The sequence below is a fragment of the Poromitra crassiceps genome (assembly GCF_964638095.1).
Source record: "Poromitra crassiceps genome assembly, chromosome: 1".
NCBI lineage: Eukaryota > Metazoa > Chordata > Actinopteri > Beryciformes > Melamphaidae > Poromitra > Poromitra crassiceps.
This window is the reverse complement of record NC_139623.1, coordinates 77199722-77220188: the sequence shown is the minus strand read 5'-3', so window position 1 is coordinate 77220188 and position 20467 is coordinate 77199722.

The window sequence follows — 20467 nt, the reverse complement described above, 5'->3', positions numbered from 1 at the left end:
GATCCCAGTCCGCCCCTGCTTGCATGTACAGTTTAACAATCACTTGTTTGCTGACATGTACAGTAATTCTAACAATTGTTTGTTTCCCACATGTAATGAAATGTGAGATACACTAGTATCGTTCATAATTAATGATTTTGCAGTCTTTCGTTTGACAGTTATTGAAAGTTTTACGGGGGGGGGGGGGGGGGGGGGCACCACAAAACAATTACGCTTAGGGCACCCAAATGGCCAGCAGCATCCCTGCATCAGAGCCCTTCAGGTTCCTTCCTTGCATTAGCAGCTGCGTTTTGTGTTTACGATTCACAAACACAAAGCGTACGATGATGACAGGCTTGGCTTTGCTATCCTTCCGGGGAAGGGTATGGCAGGCAGCGATACTTTTACTTTCAAAAGTTATGTTTTAACTTTGGAGAAAGTCGGTGACTTGCCGTTCCAGTGTGAGTTTTTCTTCAACTGGAGCGTCTTCTCCGTCATTATGACCACCGGCGGCAGTCCTGGCGTAGGACCGATGTCTTGTTTCCAGCCCAGTGATAATAACGTCCTCCATTCGTGAGTACTGTTCCAGGTCTTCCATCCTGCTTTCCAAGCTGTCTATTTTTGTGTCCCTTTCTAGTCCAGGCAAAGTAACTCATTTTGGAACCAAAAAACAAACTAATTGTAAAAGAATTTTTTGCAGCTTAGATCATTTCTATGAGGTGTCCAGAACAACATACTAAAATTCCTAAGAAATCCTAGTTGAGGAAATATGTTTAATTCTCATCAATCCAAGATGTGTGCCAGTAAGGCCAGACAACAATACACCCCAATGGGGCTATTTTTTCCCTTTACTCCTATCAAAATGAAACTTTACACAATGAAAGTACCCATGAAAAGTAACATTTTTTGTATTACAAGTTTCTTTGAAAATGAATTTGAATATGCAAATGAGCTATACACTAATCGAATATAGGCTACCCAAAATATATATAGGAGTAAAGGAAAAAATGAAGCCTATCACAATCAAACCTCACACAGTGAAAGTATACATGAAACGGAACTTTTTTGTTTTACAAGTTTCTTGGAAAAATCTATTTTAAATATGCAAATGAGCTCAACACTAGGCCTAATTGACTTGTCCAATAAGCCATAAAGTCACAAGTAAAACAGGGGCCAAATAACTAACACATTCATGTCTATTCAGTAAGTTAACCTATGCATAAACAAGATAAATTTGAAGTCACTTGCCACACTTACCTGGGTCACTTGCCACAAAAAGGCAATGCGATGCTACTTCAAGATGAAAAGTAGTTTTGACCTTAAGCAAAATGTGTCTACAGTAAAATGTCTAGTTAGAAAGGAGTTGGTAACTTAAAATGTTCAGATTGGGTTTCTAGCATAGATATTGCTGTTGCTAGCTTCTCATAACACTGCAAAGCTACTTTACAAACGGTGGAAGTCTGATGTGTGGCCCGCCTGGTCTGAAATACTTGCTTACTACAAAAAGAGAAGCAGTTTTGGTGTCTGGCAAAATGATTTAAAGAGCTGGAATGTCTGGAAAGTGTGTCTATCTGGTTTTTCATCTGTCTTCTGTGTGAGAATGAATCATTTAGTTGGTAAGAATGACTTCTGCCATTAGGGAAGTACGGTGGTGCAGTGGTAAGCACTATCGCCTCACAGCTCGAAGGTCGTGGGTTCGATTCCCATCTGGGGACGAGGTGAACGCTGAAGGAATGCGTGCCCGTCCGCATGTCCTCGAGTGCCCACCGCCCGGGTGGGGTCGGCAAAAGGGCCTTTCTGTGTGGAGTTTGCATGTTCTCCCCGTGCCTCCCGGGGGTTTCCTTCGTATAGGAACCCCCTTCACAAAAACATGCAATATCCTGGTTGCTAATGTGGTTCCTCCTCTGGTCGTTAGGGCGCCTGTTCAGAGGGAGGGGAACTGGTTGGAATAGCGTGAACCTCCCACGTGCTATGTCCTACCGGTGAAGCTTCCTCTGTCAGGTGAAAAGAAGCGGTTGGCTGACTGCCCATGTCTCGGAGGAAGCATGGAGCCAGTCTCGGTTCTCCCCAGATCGGCAGAGGATGGAGTAGCAACCAGGATTGAGAAATCAAGTGAGCACTAATGGGGAATAAAATGGGATAAAAAAAATTGGGGGGAAAAAAGAAAAAAAAAGAAGAAAAAAAAAGAATGACTTCTGCCTGTTATCTCGTAATCTTACCAACAATACCAATTATTTGTAAATCTACCAGCCCAAAATGTAATCTCACCACGTTACTAATGACTAAGATGGCTATTCTGACTTTCTGTCATGTCATTAGGTTAGGCTTGTTTGCAAATAAAAAATAATAATTTAGAAAGCAACTGGAGGCAAGATTGTGCAATCAATTCTTAAGGTCAATATAAGTCTTTTTGTGGCAAGTGACCCAGGTAAGTGTGGCAAGTGACTTCAAATTTATCTTGTTTATGCATAGGTTAACTTACTGAATAGACATGAATGTGTTAGTTATTTGGCCCCTGTTTTACTTGTGACTTTATGGCTTATTGGACAAGTCAATTAGGCCTAGTGTTGAGCTCATTTGCATATTTAAAATAGATTTTTCCAAGAAACTTGTAAAACATGATAGGCTGTGATAGGCTTCATTTTTTCCTTTACTCCTATGCCGGTATATTTTGGGTAGCCTATATTCGATTAGTGTATAGCTCATTTGCATATTCAAATTCATTTTCAAAGAAACTTGTAATACAAAAAATGTTACTTTTCATGGATACTTTCATTGTATAAAGTTTTATTTTGATAGGAGTAAAGGAAAAAAATAGCCCCATTGGGGTGTATTGTTGTCTGGCCTTACTGGCACACATCTTGGATTGATGAGAATTAAACATATTTCCTCAACTAGGATTTCTTAGGACTTTTAGTATGTTGTTCTGGACACCTCATAGAAATGATCTAAGCTGCAAAAAATTCTTTTACAATTAGTTTGTCGTAAAACGCTACTTTGCCTGGACTATTCCTTCACCAAGGCTTTCAGCTGTTTGACTTCAGTCATGAGCTCCATAAGAGCCGTTTGCTGTTTCGCCACCTTACTCAGCTCATCTGACATGAAGTTGAGGGATCGTCGTATTTCATCGAGATCGGCCTCGTTTGGAGCAGGAGGTTTCTTGGGCGGCATTTTCTTTTCGCTTTGTTTTGTCCTTCAGTATAATAACTTCGGTTTACAAGCAGAAACTACGTTGTTTCTTTCAAACTTCCCTCTGGTTTGTCGGCGTTTCTCAGGGCGCCGCCATGTCTTATAAGCTACCAATAAACACGTTTATGATGTGATTATTAACACTTATATAGTCTTATTAACATATAATAGTGTTAAGCACCTTATAAGAGCCTTATTATCTATTAATTAATGCTTATTAATAGAACCTTAATATAAAGCGTTACCAAATAAGGTGCTGATGAATTTAGATAGATTCAAGATTCAGATTCAAGATTCAAGATTTATTAAGTGTCCCAAAAGGGCAAATTGGATTGCAAAAAGCATAGTACAAAGTAGGCCTACATACATAAAAACAAATAGGACAATAAAGACATTATAAAAACAGTCTAGAGCAGCAGTTTAAAGTGCAACACAACAGTTAAAGTGCAAATGACAACAGTAGCAACATCTAAAGTGCACAGTAGAGAGTTAAGGTGCATAGTAGCAAAGTGCAGTGTGGCGAGTGACTGCCTTCACTCTCAGCAGCACATTTATATAACAAGAAAGAGCTACAATGTATCATTGTATTAAAGCACAAAGGAAAACCACGGTCCAGACCAAAGGGCAGACAAAGTATATAATACAGATATACTGTACCCCTAAGAATAAATAAAGATAAAAGGATAAAAAAATAAAAGGATAAAATAAATAAAATAACAGCAACGGCAGATGGGGAGACATTACATTTGTACCCCGGCAGCGTTCATCGCTCTGATAGAGACAGGCACAAAGGAATTTCTGTATCTGTTCTTTTTAACTATGGGGGCACGAAGGCGGAGCCCGGAAGGAAGCAGCTCATATTCGAACCTCAGAGGGTGGCCATCATCTGATCGGATGGACACAGCTTTTTTCAGCACCTGATTGTTACAGATCGGGTCCAGGCTTCTGAACTGGGTTCCGGCTATTTTTGAAGCCACCTTCATTATTCTCCGCAGGGAGTTCTTGTCTTATAGATATAGATAGAACATTCTTGAGTTCATTTGCATGTTCATAGATCTTCCAGCAATTGCAATTATACCATATCCTGTTTAGAATAGCTGGGATAACATCTACAATGTGAGATAAAACATGTAAACACCTTAAACATCATGTTTACAAGGGTATTTGGGATAGAGATGCATATAAGCACCTCACACTGAAAATGACATTTTATGCTCCAGTATGTAGCATATTCTGTGGAAAAACTAATTCATTATTACGCCAGTTTCTATCCACCAGTGTTTATTGTTACTACACATTAAAGACAGACTAAAATAAGAGAAAGCCATCTGTTAGATAGGGTTAGCACTAGCAGCCTAACCCTATCTGCCACAGCAATGAGCCTAACCCGGTTAGGCTCATTGCTGTGGAATTCCTGTTAGGGACAGTTGCTCCTTGCTGTCACTTAAATGTTCAAGTGTGTCAGAAGGTCAGAAGACTATTATGGTTGCCATAATAATAATAATAAAACACAATTACAGTTTTACTTCTATATTTTATTATTTCTTCCTTTAATGGTTGAATTGCAGAACAGCAATATACAATAACGTTCTCTGGATTCCTGATAGTTCAGGCAGTTACGCCCACATAAATATGTTTGTTCTTAGATGACTGAAAGATGCTTACCACAGAATGATTCCGTTTGCAGTCCACTTCGCTGAGTTTCCGTTCTGAGGCTCCCTGTGTGTGAACAGAAGGATGAGGAATCCTGAATAGCCTTTATAGGCTATGCTTCACCTATACAGGAGGGCACATTTTTTTTTACAACTTAACTTCCTCCACCACTTCTAAACTAGCCTTCCATCATTCAGCTTATCTGTTCCCGTCAACAATGTCGCACCCCCCCCCCCCTCCCCCTCCCCCTCCCCCACCCTCATTCATTTATTTTATTGTGGCACAGTTATAATGTGCAAACACAGGAAAGAACTTCTTTATAGGTTATAGTGGCACTAAACCTCTTGGGTGTGGATGTACGGATCAAAATGGAATGCACCATTTACTGGTTTCTTTACCAATTATTTTAAAATAGCACTGTTAAGGAAATGGTAAAAACTATTATGAATGTACTGTATCTCAATGATGTACTGTATTCCAATTATGTGAGTCATAATTAAATCATTTTCTGGGTTGACTAAAAAAAGAAAGAAAAAAAGCTGCTAATCGTGGAAATGGAACTGCAACAAAATAGACCAGCAAAGCCATAAATTCACACTAAGTTTACCTATGTGGACAGTTTAATGGATAATGAGGGCATGGGTTAGAAAACTTGGAGTGTGGATTTGTAAACCATGGGCATGGGTAACAAAAATATTTATTTTTTATGCCTCCGCCAATGATAGCTGTGGCCAGATTATGTTTTCGGGTTGTCCGTTCATCCGTCCGTCCGTCTGTCCGTCCGTCCGTCCATCCCATGCTCATTACGCCTTGAGGGAATGTCTTCAAATGTGGACCAAACATCCACTTTGACTCAATGATGAATTGATTCGATTTTGGTGGTCAAAGTTCAAGGTCACTGTGACCTCACGACTGCCTGTTCCATGCTCGTTAACACGATATCTTAGGAATGCCTTGAGGGAATTTCTTCAAACTAGGCATCTCGCGCGCTATGCGACTTGGAGCCTTGCCGCCAACTAGCGGCGACAGCGAGACTGTGCATACTCGAACGTAACTTGGCGCGTTGGCTGCGGTACACGTCCAAAACACTAGGTGGCTTGTGGTACTGGTGTTGTCCTTTACCAAGAACTTACAATCATGTCGGTGTGGGGACATTTTATTGTCCCTCCATTTCAAAACTCATTCCGGTTGGCCTGCAGAAGGCTTTGCTCCTCATTCCTCACAACAACTACATCAGCGGATATGTGCGCGACCAAAGGCAACGGCCAATCACAGCTCTCGTGCTGGTCACGTCACGTCCACGTTGATGCCGTGGAGTCACATTTTTGAGGAGCTGCACGCCCCCCACCGCCGAGCTGCGCCGATAGGACGGCCAGCTGTGGCGACCCCTCGGCGCAGTCGGCGCTGGCAATTTCGCGTAAGCATAAAACGTAAGTTATGACTATAACTATGGATCTATGAGACCGAACGATGACCGTCACCACGGTCTTAACAGGGAATGAATGCCATTCCTTCTACTTATCCTCGAGATTCTATATCAACAAAGTCATGTGACTGACCTTAGGAGGCTGGACCCATAGGCGGAGCCTATAAATACATAGGTGTCGGGCACCGACTTCCTCTTGCCTGGAACGCCTCAGCCCGTTCTTATTGACAAGAGATGGTGACGGTCATCGTTCGGTCTCATAGATCCATAGTTATAGTCATAACTTACGATCTATTCTGACCTCACTCAGACCGTCACCACGGTCTTAACAGTGGATGACTCATACCATCAGGGTCGCCAGGAACGGAGGACTCCATGCAGTCACCTCTCCGTCCAGCAGCTGACAGTACAGCAGCACTTAACGGTGCCGGTGCCGCCACGTTGACCCTGTAAAATCGAGTAAAAGTGCATGGAGCACTCCATGATGCTGATCTCTGCAATAGAGAGCCGCAGGGATGACGTATTTTTGTAGGCTGAATGCGGAAGTCCCGAACTTCCTGGTTCTTCACTGTTTCTGTCTATGGGATTTTTGAATGGGTTTTTGGCGCGATGCTTCAAATAATGTCTGTGGGCAACGCAAGTTTAATCAAACGCGAACCAAGGTTCAGCGGGATAATCTTCACACATGAGGACCACTTTCATGAGTTTTGTAGCGTAAATGCGAGCCCTAGAAGTAAAAAGCTTGAGCTAAGCTAATCCAGAACTACACACTGTCGCATAGGCTTCCACGTCACGTCAGCACTCAACCTGGACTGTTGTTGATGTGTGCACTGATTACCCCAGGCTGAACGGGCTGAACCAGGTGAGGGAAAGAGAATTTCCGTGTTCGTCCTTGAAGTGGTGACGTTATTGACCATCGACTCAAAAGTGTAGTCTCATTTAGCCGTTTGCTAGCTAGCCACCCTTTTAACAGCACATAAAAGCTTCAAAACTCATAAAAGTGGTCTTCATGTGTGAAGATGATGTTACTAAACACTGGTTCGCGTTTGATTAAGCCAGCGTTGCCCAGAGAGATTATTAAAAGCATCGCACCAAAAACCCATTCAAAACTCCCATAGGCGAAAACTGTGAAGAACCAGGGCTGTTAGCATCAATGATTTCCGGACTCGTTACTGCGGCTCTCTATTGACACCCCTCTTAAAGCAGACCAGGAAGTAGCCATACTCCTAGTAGAATGTGTCACCAGATTACTAGGGACAGGAAGGTCCCGCCCGTCGTCGGCATGAAAAATTGTGTCGACCACCCAATGTGATAAACATTGTTTAGACACGGGAAAGCCCAGTTTGTTACCACCGTAACAGACAAACAGCTGTGAGTGTGAGACGAGTGCCTCAAGGACTGAGTGCGTGCCATGTAAGCCCTTAACACCCTTACTGGACACAATGTTTGCAGGTCTATGTTGCCCACAGCAGAGGCCGGCCCAGGCTGAAACGAGCTGATTTCAATCACTTGGTTCACCGTCTGGAAGTTCACGACCTTGGGGAGGAACGAGGGATTGGGCCACAGCGACACCCCAGTGTCGTCAGCCTTCCACCTCAAACACTGCTCACTCACAGATAAAGCGTGTAACTCACTTACTCTTTTCGCTGAGCACATCGCCAAGAGAAACATGAGAGAGGGACTTCAAATCTGCTTGCTCCATAAGGAGCCTGAGTCAGTGTCACCGCAACACCAAGGTGAGATCCCATGACAGAGCTCTCAGCACCCTGGCCGGCCGCAGACGGTACGTGCCCTTAATAAACTCTGACACCAAGCGGTGTCTCCCAAGTGACGCTCCATCCACCGCTTCATGAAAGCTGGAAATGGCGGCTGCATACACTTTAATGGTGCTAGACGCCCTCCCTGCGTCGAAGAGTGACTGAAGGAACCGAAGACCCTCTTGAACAGGGCAGGTGGCTGGGCCTAGCTGCCGATTGCGACACCAGCTGGACAACACCTTCCATTTCTGGCTGTAGCTAGCCCGAGTGGAAGGGGCCTTGGCGCTCCGAATAGTATGCATGACCGCTTCGTCTAGCTCCTGCGGAAGGGGCTGCGAAGTGGCCACGCCCACAACTGCCAAGTTGCCAGTTTGGGGTGCCAAATCTGACCATGTGCCTGGAAGAGAAGGTCCGCCCTGAACGGCAGAGGCCATGGTTGGCCATGGACTAACCGGAGGAGAGCAGGAAACCAGTGCCTCCCCGGCCACCTGGGAGCTATCAACAGAACCCTCTAGTGGCCCGTGGCAACCCTGTGGAGTATATGGGTGATAGAGAAAATTTACATCACATTAGCCTTTATTTGGACAATCACTAGTTATTAATATATTCATATACATTTCCATTTTAGTTACATATAGTTATGACACAGACATACTTCATATTTAGATGACCTGTGTACATACACATGATAGACATCATATTTGGATAACCTGTGTACATACACAGACAGACGTATTTAGACAACTTGTACCTTACATTTGCAGCTCCTCTCTATCTCACACTGTGCCCTGTCACCGTGCCACGGTGCCCTCTACAGGGCCAGAATAACAGATAGGTTGAGTCTACAGAGTAGCCTTCAAGTGTGCGTCAAGACATGTAATCTGATGTGTGTCATATAAGTATCTTTGACTTTCTGTTCAATGTATGTAAGCCTGTGTATCCATCCATGAATATACAAGAGTGCATCTCTTGGCCAAGATCTATGTCAAATACATCATATCAGACGACTTCTTCGGACTCCTGGCTCCATCATTTCATTTCAACTGGTTTCCTCCGCCTACTATGTCGACTAAAACATAGTGTGTCGCCTTCTGGATCAGCGGCAGCGGAGCAAAAGCATACAACAAGCCTGTTGGCCACTCTCGAGACAGAGCATCTGTGCTCCAGGGTGCCCCCTGAGCCCCTAGCGAGAACCAGCTCTCGCAATGAGTCGTCTCCTCCGATGCAAACAGATCCATCTGAGCTCTGCCGAATCGGGACCACAGCAGAGCTACAACCTCGGCATGCAGCCTCCACTCGCCTGGGAGGGGGCCTGTCCTGGACAGATCTGCTGCCATATTCGCCACCCCTGGGATATACATTGCCCTGAGGGACGCTAGGCAGGGGAAGGCCGACAGCCACAGCCCCCTGGCCACCTGGAGACCGCGGAGAGACCTGGTGCTCCCCTGGTGATTTATATGGTACACAGTGGAGGAGTTGTCTGTTCTTACTAGGACATGTCTGCCTCTGATGAAGGGGAGAAGCTCCACCAGGGCCAGGTGGACTACTCTCAATGCCAACACATTGATGTGCTCGCCACTCCAAGGAGGAGTCCACACACCCCGCACCATCCTGCCTTCCCAGACTGCACCCCAGCCTGTTAGGGAGGCATCCGTGGACACTACTGTCCTGCGTGATGGAATGTTCCCAAGCGGACGAAGGACTTGCTTCTCCAAGGGCGCAGTGCCTGTACGAACGACCGTGTCACTCTGAGTTTCACGCGCCCGTCTCGTTCTGGATGGAGACCGAAGGTGTTCAACCACCTTTGTAGTGGGCGTGCCTTGAGGAGACCCAAGGGAAGCACCGCCACTGCTGCTGAAATCATGCCAAGCAACCTCTGAAATTTAACCATTTCCAGCTGCCTGCCCAGACGAAACTGCTCCATCAGAGCCATGAGTTTTACAACCCTCTGAGGGGTGAGGGAAGCTGACATCGTGAGGGAATTCAAGCATAGACCCACAAACATTGTGTGCTGTGCCGGATCGAGATTGCTCTTTTTCAAATTCACCTTGAAACCCAGAGCTTGTACGTGATCGATGACCCTCTGTGTGTCCTGCACAACCTGACTGCAACTTGGGGCGCAGATCAGCCAGTCGTCCAAATAAGGGAGGATCTTCAGGCCGGACATTTGAAGCGGGTGTAGCGCAGCTGCCACCACCCTGGTGAACACCCTTGGCGATAGAGAAAGGCCAAATGGGAGGACCTTAAACTGATAGGCTTCTCCTTGAAAAGCGAACCGAAGAAATAGTCTGTGGTCTGGGCAGATGGGGACGTGAAAATATGCGAGTTTCAGATCTAGGGAAGTGAACCACTCCCCTTCCTCGATGGACTCCAAGATCTGGCGCTTTCTTTGAGGCATACCCCTAGAGTAAGCGCGTGACTGGTACCCCTGTTGGTGCTGTGGAGGGTGCACCATCCTTTGCACCATCCCCTGGGGCTGCAAGTTCCACCCCCTGCCGCCTGTCACACCGCCAAAACCATGAAGTCTGGTGTGACGGCTGAGAGCCCCTGGGCCTATACCACCTGGCTCCACCTGCTTTACTGAACGTGCGCTGCACGCATTCTCTTGTGCGGTGTGACTTCTCAGCCTTGTCCAACACACTTTGAAAGTCCGGGTGAAACACATTGCCAGGTACCACAGACATGTTCGTGAGATCCTTTCTGATATTCTCAGGCAGAGATGTCTGTGTCAGCCAAATTTGCCTGCGTGCCAGCATGGCGGATGACATGGACGCACCAATGTCGCTTGTCAGCTGTGTATGCGCCACCAGGGCCGAGTCAACCAGATCCCTGGTGTCACGATCATCCTACAAATCTGTTTGTGAAAACAAAGCCGTCTGGCACCATCAGGTTAGAGGTACCCCCAAACATTGCCTGAAGTGCCTTAAGGCTGAATGGCCACACCACTGCACCGTGGGCTTCAAGGTATTCAGTGGTTGTATCAGTCTGGAGAGACTTGGATATAGACTGCAACTTGACTTGTTGGTGGAAGCATACAACCGCGAGCCAGTTATTTCTAATTTGAATCCATTTTGGAATTATTAAAATACATTACTTTCTAACAGCAATCAGTCATTTTTAGAGACGATGGAAAGTTCCATCAAGCTATTACCTCAATATACAAACAACCTGTTGCATGTGTGAAAGTGAACGATTATTTTACAGAATGGTTTTCTACTCCCTCTGGTGTCAAACAAGGGGATGTTTTGTCTCCAACTCTATTCGCCGTTTTCATTAATGATTTGGCCAGAGAGATAAAGCAACTGGGGAAAGGGGTATTATGTGATCAGGTAATTGTAAACATCCTTCTTTATGCGGACGATATTATTTTGCTTTCAGAAAGGGAAGAAGATTTACAAATGATGCTGATATGTGTTAATGAGTGGTGTAAGAAATGGAGACTGTGTATTAATCAAAAGAAATCACAAGTAATGCACTTTAGAAGTCCAGGGAAAGAGAGAAGTTGTTTTCAGTTCCGTATTGGTGACAAACAACTCGAGTTTACAGATAAGTATAAATACCTTGGTTTGTTTTTTGATGAATACATGTCGTTTTTCCATGGTGTTTCTGTTCTAGCAGACTCAGCAAGCAGGGCACTGGGAGGTATTATAGGTAAGACTAAAATGTTGAGAGATATGGGCTACTCTACTTATTCGAAATTGTATCAAACCTGTGTATGTCCTGTCTTAGATTATGTTTCGGGGGTTTGGGGTTACAAAAGGTTTCAGTTGAATGAACGAGTTCAGAATCGAGCAATCAGATTCTACCTGGGACTTCATAAATATGCCCCCATTTTGGCAGCTAATGGAGATATGGGGTGGGACTCCTGTGAAATTAGGTGGAAGGCCAGTATGGTGGGTCTTTGGAACAGGCTGCTGGGTTTACCACCCAACAGGGTGGCTAGCCATATCTTCTTTTGGGATTTGTTTGTTGATGGGGAATGGGTCTCTGAACTGTATGACTTACTACAGGAATGTGGTCTGGAAGACCATTATTTCCAAAGAAAAACTGTGAATGTGGAGGAGTTTAAAAATCGAATCCGGGTTAAATGTCTACAATCCTGGGCTGAAGAAATTTGGCAAAAGCCAAAATTAAGAACATATTGTTTATTTAAAAAAGATTATAAATGTGAAAAATATGTTTTGTATAATTTGTCAAAAAGTCAGAGATCACTCTGTGCACAGATAAGATGTGGCATCCTACCATTACATATTGAAACAGGAAGATACAGAGGGGTAGCTGAGGAGGATAGAATATGTGAATATTGTGAGTTGAATGAGGTGGAAAATGAAATTCATTTCATTTTATATTGTCCTTTGTATCATGACTTGAGAGAAACAATGTTTAAAAGAGTCCATACTCCTGAGCTAAATATGATAGATAGTGAGAACGGAGTAATACTCGAATTTCTTTTTGATAATATTTTTGCATTCTCTGAATTTCTTTCTAAAGCATGGGACAGGAGGAGAAGGTTGACGTATAACTGATAAAGTAGAGTTTATTTTCTATTTATTTTTTCGTTTTATTTTCGTATTCAGTGCAGGTATGTATGAATGTATATGTATGTATATGTATAGGCATATTATGTCTGCATGTATATATACTCTCTAATTTGGGCTGCACTGAAAGCTTCTGGTTGGGTAACATACCAGAATGTTATGTTTTGTTAAATATTGAATGTTGATGTGTCTGATAATCCCATGTGGGATGGGTCATGTAATTGTCCTGACACGAAAATAAAATATTCATTCATATTCATTCATTCATTCATTCGACACTCAAAAACATGATTTCCCCCCCTATACTCAACAAGTTTGAACCCAAACCTCATCAGACTCTTGACAGCTCATCCTCAGATTCTCATTCCAGCCTTTTTCAGCCCTGGATTGTAATTGCTTGACAATCAGAGAGCATGGAGTGTGTGGTTGGAGTAAATGAGAACAAGTTTGAATTATAAATCCAGCTTTGAATCATAATAGACTAAGGAGGCTGAACATATTTCTCCAGTTCTGAACTCTCTGCATTGGATGTCAGTGTGTCAATTTACTTCTAAATACTGTTACTTGTCTTTTGGGGCCAATACATTTCTGACTTGCTTCGACACTATACAAACAGTAGAGTCTCTTATCTAGAGGTTTTCAAAGTGGGAGGCGGGCCTCCCCAGGGGGGGTCCAAACAGTTTCAGGGGAGGCTCAGTGAATGGAAGTGAAAAAAGTCTGACCTTAGTTATTACATTAGTTACCAAAAGATCACATACTGTAGAATAGCCTAAATGTGTGTGATTGTATCAAAGAGATAGTGAGATACAGTAGTTTTGCGGAATGTTACTGTTTTCCCACTTTCCCTGAGTCAATGTCAAATAAATGCCTTTAGACAGACTTTTTTGGTCTGAAGTATGTTAAACAGCAATATCAAGCTGGCTCAATCCAGGAATTGAGCGAAACTAAGCAAGTCAACTAAGGGAGGGCTTTGTCTGGGGGGGAGGCTCACAGTCTCAGACTTTGAAATCCCCTGCTCTAGAGACATCTTGACTTAGGTCATCACAAAAAACATGGTGAAGCCACATTCAGTTACAGTTGTATGCTACACATACAATAGCTGGAATAAACTTCCGGAGTCTCTGGCTAATAGACTTTTATGTTCAGCTCTTCCTTTAATTGACTCATCTGCACTATATATTTCTTAGATATTTGAATTTCCTCCACTTTGTAATCTTATAAATCGGGGGGCTAAAACATTTCTTCTGTTTTCTTGTATTTTATTTCTTTATTTCCTTTTCATTGTGACCTTTTGGATCTTGTATTTTACCCTGTAATGCCCTTTTCCTTTGATCCATGTTATGTAAAGTGTAACCGCCTCCTCAATAGCCTTATTTTTGGGTTTGGATTATTTTGTGTTTTGGTGTGATTTCAGTTATTTGCATGCTGAGTTTTCGTTTGGATTTGCTGTGATTGTGATTGGCTACTTGAGTGAGTGATGACCTTGCCCCAGCTGATTGCTGTTATCTGTTGCAGGTGCCCTGCCACTGGTCCTGTGCTTAAAACCCCATTGCAAACGAGAAGAAACAAGACTGTTCAAGGCTTGACACGGCACAGACGAGGCTTGTTGGTTTTACTCGGTTTTACATGGTTTTTAGCAGGCTACTTCCTCACAACTCTTCAACCCCTTCCTCTTGTTTTTAAGGGTAAGCTAATTCGCTGGACGGCGTGAGTTGTTGGAGCACTCTGAGACTTTTTACCTTCCATGTGTTCACGGAAGTCAGTTCTGTGGCCTAGTCTATCACTGTGCTGTGCCAAGCTCTTTTCTATTGAGATGCATCTCCTGTGTACACTGTAAAAAATATTTTATCTGCCGTTTTACTTTTTGTAGGCTACTGGAAAATAACTTTTATGGCATATTGCCCAATGACAAATTTTCTCTTGTCAGTCCAGGGGATTTTGATGATAAAAGATTTTGTATGAAAATAAATCCACGCCTTTTTCTGACAATCATTGGTTGTGTTATTTTGGGAATATTCTCACCACCTCACTGATCAAGATTGGAAGTGTCTCCCGCTTCTACAATAGGGAGTGGCGTAGTCGGTATACTTTTAAACAGTATTTTAAACCTTGTTACAAAAGCACCATGAATTGCCTCAGTGTATGAAATGTGCTATAGAAATAAACATGCCTTGCCTTTTCCTCAGTGTAACAACTAACAGGTTTTTCCTCCCTTCTCACATTTCAAATGATTCCATTATAAAGGTCTTGGTGTGGCTCGAGTCATAGTCCAGTCTAGTGCTATTACTGTTACTGTAACAGAATCATGACATGTGAAAGGCAGCGAGGAGGAGGTGAGGATGAGGATCAGCCTCAAGTGCAGAAAAGGAGCAGAAGACCAGCCGATGCAGCACAGATGGGCAGTAGGTTAAGGGTCAGGTCGACAAACTGATATGTCGCACGTGTGCACATTTCTAATAATGCGTTCCCTTTCCCATCCAGTAGAGAGAGGCATTGACAAATCTACAGAAAAAACACCTTCAGCCGCTGCTAAGAGACCCACAAATTATGACCACTGACTTTCAAAGATGACCATCACTTTTGAGGCATGCACACTGTCAGGTAACTTTGTAATTGGAGGAATCTATATTAAAAGGAGCAAGTGGGCAATGTTTGTTTCAATTTCTGTCCGCCGGCCACAGCTATGCCGTTTAATGTCCGATCGGGCTGAAACTTTCAGGGGGTGTAAAGAGCACCCGTGCGGGTGACCTGACGGAGCCGGATTATTTTATTAGGTGATTGCCCTAATTACCTAATGATGTGATGTCATCAGTGATGTCATCCTTCCTGGCTGAGGCTATCCACCTTATTTCTAGCTGCCATGATGCCTGATGGGTGCTTCTTCCGCTTCCGGTGTAATAGACTGTTTTACAGTCTATGGTTTTAACTTTTTACAGCAGAGCCATTCTGCTCTACAGCCGTGTTGTTCGGGTGCTGGGATAACGTAATGCATTATGGGTAGTCGGCTACTGTGGCTAATGCTAGCGGCTAGCGTAATAGTTACTTTACATGGCAGTAAAACGCCACTGAATTACCAAATTGATTTAACTTTTAACCATTCCAAGTAACACTGTTTCCATACCAAACCCAGCCTTGGTTAGTTGTTTATAACGTGACTATATTTATAACTTTTATAACGTGCTCCAGTTTCCGGTTTATAATTCGGGTTTGCAGCCGAGTATAACAAAGGAAATGGCAAGCTGCAACAATGAGTCAAGTTAAACCGGACCTTGTACCCACAATTCTTTTTTTACAGTGGGGCTTTCAAAAATAAGGTGGATAGAGAGCCAAAGGGAACGTCACTTCCTGCTTTTCTCCCTGCACCGGCGTGTGAAAAATATGAATGGTGGTGAACTGAGCGATACGCTACCTTTTTGATCCTGTTTGAATTGTGCCACGGGAGTACACATGTCATGTTTGTCAATATAAAAGATAACTCTGCAAGTCGAAAAAGTCGCAGTTTGTAGTAAAACTGTACTGTACCACTATAAGTTATAAATCAGAGACTACGCACAACCAGTCGCGTGATGTCTCTCCCGCCAGTCCATTGTTGATGGTGTGATGTATAATGTGCGACACAAGATGTAATTGATTCACAAAACTAAACCTTACGTTTCAGTGTATAATTTTGCTCTCACATCAGTTTCAGGACAAACTGACTTTCTCGACTTGCAGTTATCTTTTACGTTGACAAACATTTGTGTACCCCGTGGGGGGTCATCCCTATGTTCTCCGGGTCCTATGTTCCCCGGGTCCTATGTTCCCCGCTTTTCCCAAATAGGGTCCTATGTTCCCCGCTATGTTCCCTGGGAGAGGTTAGGTTTTGGGTTAGGGTCTGGGGGAGGTTAGGTTTAGGCGTGGGGGGTGGGAGAGGTTAGGTTTTGGGTTAGGGTCTGGGGGAGGTTAGGTTTAGGGTTAGTGAAAAACGGGGAATATAGAACCCGGGGAACATAGACATGATCCCCCCCGTGGCACAATTCAAACGGGATCAAAAAAGTAACGTCTGTCTCCGTTCACCATCGTTGTATTTTTTCTGACGCTGTTACAGGGAGAAAGGCAGGAAGTGACATTTGGTTTGGCTCTCTATATAAAGTTCAGTGATGTGCGAGGCTGTGTAGCGGCCGAGCTGCATAAGCGACACCCAGTGAGTGAGCTGCAGGGCGGGCGAGCATAGGAATTAAGCATGTGAGAGTGCTAGTTATGTAAAAATGGGTAGAGATGACTTCTCTGTGATGTCAGCAGACTAATGTAGCTAGTTTTACAATTCATAACAGGGTTTTTTTGCGGTGCAGTGTTGTGCACTCTACTCTTCTTTATTAGACTAGTTCTTTCATTTTATAAGTCTTAAGTTTTGATCTGTGATTTATGATTGATTTTGCTATGTATGTTTGCATGTACTAGTTCCCGCTCGCTAATACTTTGTTTATGCATTTGCATAATAAAAAATAGGCCTAATGGATTTTACTCTGCTGTGTTTTCATAAACATATTTTTTGTCAACCACTTTGTAACTTGGCTAAATTGCTAGGCTACATGAAAATAACGTTAAAATGATAATTATTATCAGGCAGTGGATAGCATGTTATTATTCTTACTGCTAATAAGAAAATTGTTAATAAAAATATATTTATTTCGTTTTTCTGCCATAACCCATCTCCCATTTTAAGCATGATCAGATTGTATAACACTATATTCAATCTTTGACAGCTTTTTACTATCACAAAATCCCATAAGTGTGTATGGTGCAGACAGATCAAAGGTTAGCAACAATTGCAACACAGCTGTGGAAGAAGCCTGTGTGCTGTATGTGAGATTATTGCACAACTGACCGCGTACACACACACACACACACACACACACACACACACACACACACACACTACACACACCTGAAACAGCGGGTTGATCGTACAGACTTTGCAACAAAGAAAGGCTGAAGGTGGCTGACTTTAGCCTCACTATTACTACAACTGATATAAATGTCTAACATGTAAAGGCTAGGCTACTTGAATCTGGGAGTTAAAGATTAAGTATCACGGATGAAATCAATATTATTGCCCAGGCTGGGTTGTTTATTAACATAAGGACGAGATAGCACGACCTATATCTAATATCTTAGAGAACAAATGCTTACAGAAGCCTGTAAATGGAATGCGTTCAGAGGCAGATACGATCAATGTCTAATGTCACATGTACAGTATGTACACACACACACACACACACACACACACACACACACACACACAGGGCCGTAGCCAGGCGGGGGAAAGTGTGGACGATTCCAAGGGCCCTTGACTGACAGGGGCCCCAATTTTTTTTTTTTTTTTTTTTTTTTTTACAGTGCACACCTGAACGCAACATACAAGATACCCGCTGAATAAGTGTCCAAATGTTCATGTCATTCTGGCCAATACTCTACTTCTGTTATAACATTTCAGTCTGGAATATGGAATATCTTTCAATAATCTTTATGACTAAAAGGCTAAAAGTAATCTCATGTGTAAGAAATGACTGTTCTACATTGAAGTGAAAAATGTAAATAATTAACTTGTTGGTTTTGGATTTATTTAGCTTCAAGAGTGCATTTTTGTTCATGTGACCCTCAACACAGGCTTTGAGAATCCCGGGCCACTTACTGATACTTATGCTTAAATTAACCCACTCATATTCTGGTTTATTTCAAGAAAAACATTTTGGCTAGTGGAAATTCTAATTGGCTGGTAACTTCTAGCAGTCATATTGGCAGGTGGCCAAAAAAGCAAATGTCAAGCCCTGCAGGGAGATTGTCACACTCATCGATACATATTTGAGGTTTGTTTATTAATTGGGAAAAGGACCACTGGAACAAACGCCTCGAACATGATCTGGCTACTTTTTCAATCTGACTGGCTACTCAAAAGTTTGGGGAACTCTCTGATTTAAAATGAGATATTCCTCTAAATTGGGCTTCAAATGGCCAAAGTTTTTCATCCGTGGGCCGATGTGAAATCCCTGGCTGCGGCCCTACACACACACACACACGCACACACACACACACACACACACACACACACACACACACACACACACACACACACACACACACACACACACACACACACATTTTAAATACTTTATTTGGTTCCACAAATTACATTTCATAAACAGGGAAACAAATATATCAGGGTCAATTAATACTGAGCACTTATGGATACACATAGCACCTCCTTCTCCACACTGCTAGACTGCCAATAATTGCTGAGACAGAGCAATATTTGACAGTTTGTTTGGCTCTTGCTCTTGTCAGGCCAGCAATCTGCAGGCCTCTCATGGTGCATTTATGTACATGTCCCAGGCTTCCAAATATAAGCACACTGTATCTACAGGTATAACCTAGGCTCGTGATGGTCTCGAGTAGTGGTTGGTATTTTATATATTTGTCTTGGAATGCCTGGTCCATGTACAGGTCAAAGACACAGCCTACCTCTAGCATCAGCACCTGCTTATGGCTGGTGTCAACAAAAACAGCGTCGGGTATATTGGGGATATTAGCAAAGACATCACAGGCAGACCCAAACCACTCTGGTACCACTCCACTGTGCTTATACAGTACTGCACTAGCAGGCATGATGTTATGGACTGCATCAGACACAATATTTACAATACGGTCATGGCGAGCTATGTACAGTTGTTTGTATGCATGGCATCCATTCGTTATGTGTGCTGTGGATTCTAGATGGTGCTGTGAATCTGGATGGTTCAAACAAAATGGATTGTGAGTGTGGGGGTACCAGGTAGACAGATTATATTTCGTGGGTAGCACTTGCAGTCTCGCTTTGATGGCAAACTTTAGAATGTCCTCACCAACCGCAGCGTTCTTAAGAACTGAGTGTGAGACTGAATGGTCAGCAAATCCTAGACACGCTAATTTCCCCTGCAGTCTAAGTCCACACCAGTGCTGCCTGACCTCAGCCTGCTTTGCATTAATCAGGACTCTCCTAGCTGACTCTGTGGTCAGTCTGCTGGTTTCTCCCTGTTGTGTGGTGATGGTGGCCTCAACAGCTACACAGGGGTCTGTGACCAGTTCATCGGAGACAGGGACTTCAGTCTGTGTGGTGAGTTTTATCCATTTCAGCTGGACTCCAGACCGGTTGCAAAGGTCATTGAGGTCTGGCCAATCAGACCAGACCCCAAAGCCCTTGTCCTTTGAGTCCAGTTTCCCAGACTCTTTTCTCCTGAAGCCCAGGAAGTTGTTCTGATCTGCAGTGGCCAGGGGAACTTTTCTCCTCCGTAGGTCCAGCAGGAGAGAAGCCCTGGCCATTTCTCGGACTGTGGCATCAGCAGCACACACACACAAACACACACACACACACACACACACACACACACACACACACACACACACACACACACACACACACACACACACACACACACACACACACACACACACACACACACACAAACATCATGGCTGCTCTGTTTAATCAGAGGCTTTTGTGTACACTGCACAAACAGGCATTCTTCATCAGATTACTGGGCCCTGTAAGACACCCCCCCCCCCCCCACACACACACACACACACACACACACACAGACACACACACACACAGCCTAATATGTTAAACAGACACAGAGAAAAAAGCAAAAGCGCTTATAGTGCCTATGCAAATACTCAGACACACTACAGACTTTTGTTCTCCTCTGCTCCCTCTGTCACACTCTTTTCTTTTCTCCCTCCTATATCCACGCCCTCTTCCTCTCCTCCTCCTCCGGCCGCTTATTCAATCAGTAACTTTTGACACCCGTGCATACATCTCTCTAACCCGGCCCTCATGCATTGACTGGCCCATGTTGGTGCAACAGAGCAGCGTCCCTTTCTCTCTCTCCCTCTGTCTCTCCCCTGTC